Source organism: Astatotilapia calliptera, chromosome 7 (genome assembly GCF_900246225.1).
Source record: "Astatotilapia calliptera chromosome 7, fAstCal1.2, whole genome shotgun sequence".
NCBI lineage: Eukaryota > Metazoa > Chordata > Actinopteri > Cichliformes > Cichlidae > Astatotilapia > Astatotilapia calliptera.
Genome location: NC_039308.1, coordinates 7,180,992 through 7,187,740, shown reverse-complemented (window position 1 = coordinate 7,187,740; position 6,749 = coordinate 7,180,992).

Genomic DNA, 6,749 nt, shown 5'->3' with positions numbered 1-6,749 from the left:
AATAGTCATTATGGTCCTGAGCTGCAACAGCAGGCCTCTTTAACATCAAAAGGATTTGCTTTTTTGTCATTGTCCGAGATTTTGGTTTGGGGTGAATTGAAGAAAATTCAGGAAGGTAAAAAAACAAAACAAAAAACCAAGCAGTGAAAATACTGCAGTGCATTTATGGTTAGGAGGTTACTGTAGATAAAAAGCACAGTTTGAGCTTCTTCTGCACTTCAATCTCAGTGTTGTAACAGAAGAAATATCCAGACTGTGTTTGATCCAGGTGGGAAACATTTTAACAATTAACAGTCAGATGAACAAAACAAAGCTTCAACTGCTTCAATTGAGTCTTATTTCGTTTCCAGACCTTGATATCACATGTCCACTGCACTTGCTGCTTTCATAGTTACTAGTCTGTCATATTTTAACCAAATTAAACCCAAGATAAGCATCTTTTTGGACCACATATAGTCCTAATATAGCCATGAAAATCTGATCCCTCTTCTTTAGCATATACAGTGCCTATGAGCCTCACTGAGCACGTTTTCACTGATCATCAAACACACACAGGAAATTTAATAATGAAAAGTAAATGAATGGTGTTTGGGCAACACTAAGAAAAAAAGAGCATGTCCTCTGTATACTATGTTCTGTTACTCAAACTCACGTACTGGAAAAGGTTAACAGCTTTAATTAGCAGTTTAGAACCCAGTGTTTAGAGATTTGTCTAATTTCAGCATTTCCTGATTTCTCTTCATATTGACATTCCTGGGTCTTGTTTCTCATCTGCTTCTATTCAGTGGTTCATTTTATTTTTTATGTATTTTTGCCTCCCTTGTGTTCTCGTGTCAGTTCTGATCCCATCTCTTTGTTTTGTCTTGTTTCCGTTTGTGTCATGTTTGCTGTAATTTCTCTGTTTTTCCCTTTGTTCTTGATATCTTTAGTTTTCTTCTGTGTTTGTGTTTCTAGTTTTATTTATCTGGGTTCTATTTTCAGTTAAGGTTGTATTTCCATTCCATCCCTCGTTTTTGTTAGCTTCCCATCTGTTTCCATTTCTTATCATGTTTTCGTCTGTCTGTGAGTTCGTGCTTAGTTACTTCCTGTTTTATTTTGTTAGTCCTTCATCTTATGTACTTTCTGTTTAGTTTTCCTTCTGTCTTGTTTTGAGTCTCAGCTGTATTCCTACCTGTTTCCACTGCCCTCGTTATCTTGTTTATTGTCTGTGTCACCTTCTGCTCATTGTCATGTTCTCCCTCATTACTGTGTGCTTGTCTGCTCCGTGGTTCCCGTAGTTACTGTTTGCTGTCTTTTCTCTTGCTTGTGCTTCCCAAGTTTCCCTGTGTTCCCTAGGAGTTTATATCCCCCAGTCAGCTTTTCCAATGGATCATTTTGCACTTATTTAAACACCCAGCAATAAAGGCTTGATTATGTGTTCCACTTCCAAGTCCTGCGTTCTGCATTTGGGTCCACTACCTGCTCGCTACATGATAAAAATATTGCATTGATAGCTTTAGTTCACAGGTGAGTTTCTCCAGAGGCCTGCTATTATGTATCCAAAGTTTCAAAAATCCCCTTCTCTGATTAGCTGACCTCACAGGTACTGTTCGTTTTAACCACATTCTTTGTTTAGCTGTGCTCTCAGGTAAGTCTCTTCAGAAGGTAGAAGATAGATAGGTTTCCAGACCCACCGAGAACACTTGCTTGACAAGAAGGATAGGCTGGGTATGTAATTTTAGAAAACAAAAAGCAGTCTGGGCTATTCTACCAGCTGAGCAACTCAACAATCTGGTGATGAATGGTGAAGAAAGCAGGGGTTACATAAAGCAGATAAGTGTAATGACAAACAGGTGCATTAGCTAGAGTTCAGAAGGCCACACCGACTCCTGGGATGAGGTAATTCAACACACACACACACACATACACACACACACACACACACACGAGGGACCACGTCATCTGTTTCAGTTGTTCCTTATGCATTTAGTGCTTCTCGGTCTTCACTGGCTCTTTCCTGATGTTGTCGGCAGCTGGATTTGGACCTCACATTAAAGTTAAATTGATTTGTGTTGAATTCATTGAATGACAGTCTACATGTTGTTCCATGATACAGTTTCTGAAAATCATATTAACTAATTTTATAAAACAATGTGATTTCAACTTAAATGTTATCATCATAAAATGATTAGTTCAGTAATTCACCTCAACTCGATAAAAGATGTTTCATGGCATTCTGCGTATTTTCTTCTCCTGATTGTATTTTTGGCATGCTGCTAATCAGCCTAAGAGCCGTCTAAAGAAGATCATTAGTCTGGCTGAAGGGGCTACAGATGGCCTTTTGAAAACAATATAATATTTTTAAAGAAAAGAAAGATTAAGAACACAGTGGAAGAGAGGCTGTCAAACGGAGGAGGATGAGAGGGGAAGTGGAGAATGATGAAGAAAAAATTATCAAAGGGGGCAAAAGAACATTTTTATGGCCTGCGATTCAGCTGTCTGACTTTTTGTTATGATGTGAAAGCTCACCAGAAGCAGTGAATGAAAAAGTCAAAGCAATGTTCCAGACACGGCTGTGCTGTATTCAGAGTTCAGCAATCACTAAGGCCAGTGAAACAGTCCTGACGAAAGTGACCCAGCACAGAAAGAAATGATGAATGAGATTTGTCAATGAGGTGATCCACTTTTTGCAGAAACACACTGCAAGTGCCAGTCAGCCTCGAGAACAATATCACAGGGCTTTAGACACGGCCTGCCATAACCACAGAGGAGTCTAAGTAGGATTGCTTCCCAAATATACAATAATAATCATCATTTTTATTATTAAAAAAAATGTATGGCAGCAAATCCTTTTTCACAGCACTGTATGTGCATAAATTTGTATTTTTGTATTGACTATGATTCCAGTTGTATAAAAAAAAAGTAGCCATTTTTACACTGGTTTTAAAGGTCAATAAACTCATTTCCATGGTAAGTTTTTTGGTTTAAATACCTAGATTCAAGCCCTATTTAATGGATTTAATACGTTTTGATTTTAAAGTGTTAAAAAAAGAGATGAGGCGGGATATGTTTTGGAGGGCTTAGAGTGTGGCTAAATTCTAGGAAACTGGATCCATAATGTTCACTGAATTCAGCCTTTTACATTGTTACATTGTTAGCATTGTAACATTTAATGAATAGCACCATTCACTAAATCTGCAGCTGGTAGGAAATTAATTTATCCAAGAAAAAAAACAAACAATTGGTCCAAACTTTTAAAGCTAGCAGTGATAATGATGACTAAGCAAACCCATTATGGACTGAACCTCTGAGGCCCTGAATACAAATGATCACAACAACGCATGACTGTTTGCTAGCTTCGTTTTGTCTTGACAAAATTAAAGTATGAACAGCTCAACCCAAGATCAATGGACCAGGCTGGTGAGGCAGAACAGAAACACAAATAATTGCATGCAGTCAGTAGTAATTTGATAGAAAAATAAATTGGTTGCAGGTAAAGGGGCAGCAGAAAGAACTGAAAGTTGATCACTTGCTCCGTCTCCAAATGCCATCTCAATTATTCTATCTGGCAGTAGTGTTGTGGATTTCATACTGTTCAATCTACATTTGAAAGAGATTTTTGTTCTTATTAATTCTGTGAACTAAGTTATTATTTTTTCATGCCCACTCTCAACATCTATTCCAACACAATTAAAAGACTTAACTATGTTGTATTTTTCTCACGGCAGTCATTAATTGGCCATCAGAAGGCTTGGGCAACCTGAGGTGAAGCCTTTGGCTGGGTAAACACAGGATGAATATAAGCCCGAGTCATTACGTGCTTCTCTAGCCTGTGGTTACTTTAAGTCACTCCTTTGAATCTGTTTCTTGGTCTTTTTCCTTTTTCCTCTCGTTTTGAGGGCAGTCACCAGCACATTTCCTCCCCCACCTTCCTCCACCCCATCACTGCTTCCTCCATCTATAGCTTGTTAAATTTGATTGACAGAACCAGATATTTGTGGTGAGTGTCAGGGCGCCGAGGGTTTGGAAACGGAACAGAGATGTCCACGCATGGGGTCCGCATGAAAGTCATCTCCATATATGTTCTTTCACGCCGTTTTATCTTCACCATTTGTCATGAATGATTTAACATGAGCACGTGGAAATTACTTTTCAGACATTAAAATATTTTTGAATAAGTGTGGCTGATTGACATCTTATAATAGATGTTCAGCCCCTATAATTTGTTGGCAGACACACTGTTGCATAGCCATCAGCCGTTTCAGAGCAGTGATTTTCACTGGGCCCAAACTGCTGCAATCCAGTGAGAAGTGAGAGAAAAGAAGCAGACTCTAATATAGGACTGTGTGTGTCCCTGTTTCTGGTAGAACAGACTGGTATGTCACTGGCCTATCATCATCTTCCACAATTCCACATGAATATCATGAATTCAAACTTGTTTGCTTTTGGACAGGCAGTCATCTCCAAACAATTTCCATTTTATTTTCTTTCAATCCTATTTATGAAACCAATCAGTCAGAATCCTGCGCTGCAGTTTGTATTATGCATACGACTAATCACAACAGTGGACATTGCTTGAAATATTTGTCGAATTAATCTACATGCAAATGATCATTTGCTTATGTCCACAGACTGTAGCTACATCCACTGCTGCAGGTTTAGGTTTTTTTTTTGACGTTCTCCTTAAAGTTTGCTGTGGTGGGATTTCAATGCCCTGACTGATATATTTAATGATTCTCTTGCAAATATACCTGCAGTTTGGACAACTGATTAATGGCCTGGAAGACCATGAAAGAAAGCTAAAGCAGATAATGACAGAGCTCTAAAATAAATAAAAGTCAAGAATACATTTAAGGAGGTAAATAGTCAAAGTCTACAATTAAGACCCCTCCTTTGGTGAACATTAATACAAATAATACACCTCAACCTGGTCAGCTTGGTTAGCTAGACCAGTAGTTATGAAATACAGTAAGTCCACTTGTGTTGCAAAAGTGACCCTTCTTATGGGATTAGCTGGAGCAGGGATGCCAACTGTTCCATTGCCAAATACATCATTCGGTAATGCTAACATGATGCTAAGGAAGCTGAAGAACTTGGGTTTTAATCGGAGGTGGCAAGACTGTTTAGTGGATTGTGTCTGATACACGGTGGGTGTCACACGATGTCTACATTCAGCAAATAGACCATCTGATTGTTGTCCAAAAAACACAAACCACAATAAAAAAGAACCAAATACATGTCAACTAACATGAAAGCAATTTTGTGCTACAAAGCATGTTCGGTGCAGCTTTCTTTAGCAGACCTGGCAAAACCAGAGATAATAGGTATCATGATTGGTTATTAGGTTTTTATTTTAACCCAGACTTTTTGCTTGAGCCTAAGTGGTGCCCTCATAAAAGAGGGTGTTTCGGTGCATCAGTTGATGCCCCCCCCCCCCCCCCCCCCCAAAAAAAAAACAAAACAAAAAAACAAAACAAAAAAACAACAGTAACAACCGCAACAGTATCAGGTACTATCTGCTGCAAGAGGAGAAATGCTTTATCTCATATTTGGGAAATTCTGGGTTAGAACAGATAATGGATGGGTATCCCAACAAAAAGCAACATTGGTGCCACAAATGAGGCTGGGGAAGAATGCCTTACAAAATCTGTAAGCTTGTAAAGGTTGTAAACTTCAAAACTGATGCATTTATACATGATATTCAATCAAAGCATTTAAGCCTGACGCTGTCCCACAATGAAGGAGATGCAGAAATCACTTTAGCATTACACAAAATCATTATTTTTCTTAATGTGATGTTCTCTGTAGTGCAGCATCAGTGGAAAACAGCCTCAGAAAGTACATCCATCCATCCATCCATTCGCTACCGCTTATCCTTTTCAGGGTCGTGGGGGGTGCTGGAGCCAATCCCAGCTGTCATAGGGCGAGAGGCTGGGTACACCCTGGACAGGTCGCCAGTCTGTCGCAGGGCTAACACACAAGGACAGACAACCATTCACACTCACATTCACACCTAGTGGCAATTTGGATTATCCAATTAACCTATCCCCACAAACTGCATGTCTTTGGACGGTGGGAGGAAGCTGGAGTACCCGGAGAGAACCCACGCAAACACGGGGAGAACATGCAAACTCCACACAGAAAGACCCCGGCCTGATGGTGGAATTGAACTCAGGACCTTCTTGCTGTGCAGCAACAGTGCTAACCACCGTGCCACCGTGCTGCCCTGCTGTATATTTCCACTACACATGTATAGTTCCATACATACTGGGTAAAACACACAAACACACTGTCTGTCGTAATTATGTTTCATTGAGTCTGATCGTACCTGTTTGATCTTCTTTTATCTGTGCAGTGATACGATCAGTGATCACTTGTCAGTGCTTTGGTGGTGCTGATGGTGTGTGTGTGTGTGTGTGTGTGTGTGTGTGTGTGTGTGTGTGTGTGTGTGTGTGTGTGTGTGTGTGTGTGTGTGTGTGTGTGTGTGCCTGCACTCTACAGTGTTCTATCCTTATTAAAGACATCGTGACACAATGATGAATGCCTCTCCAAGAGAGCTGAGATAACAGATTTTGCTGCTTGGCCTTGAGGCCAAGAGGTTACAAATGACATTTCAACTAACTTTATACAAGAGAAGCCCATAGTCCTCAGCTTTGAGGGTTGTTTTTTTTTTTTTTTACTTAATTCAACTTTTCTCAATTTGCTTTCAGTAGTAGATACACTGGATTTCATCAAGTATTTTAATTTGATAAATAGATCTCATTTGTCTC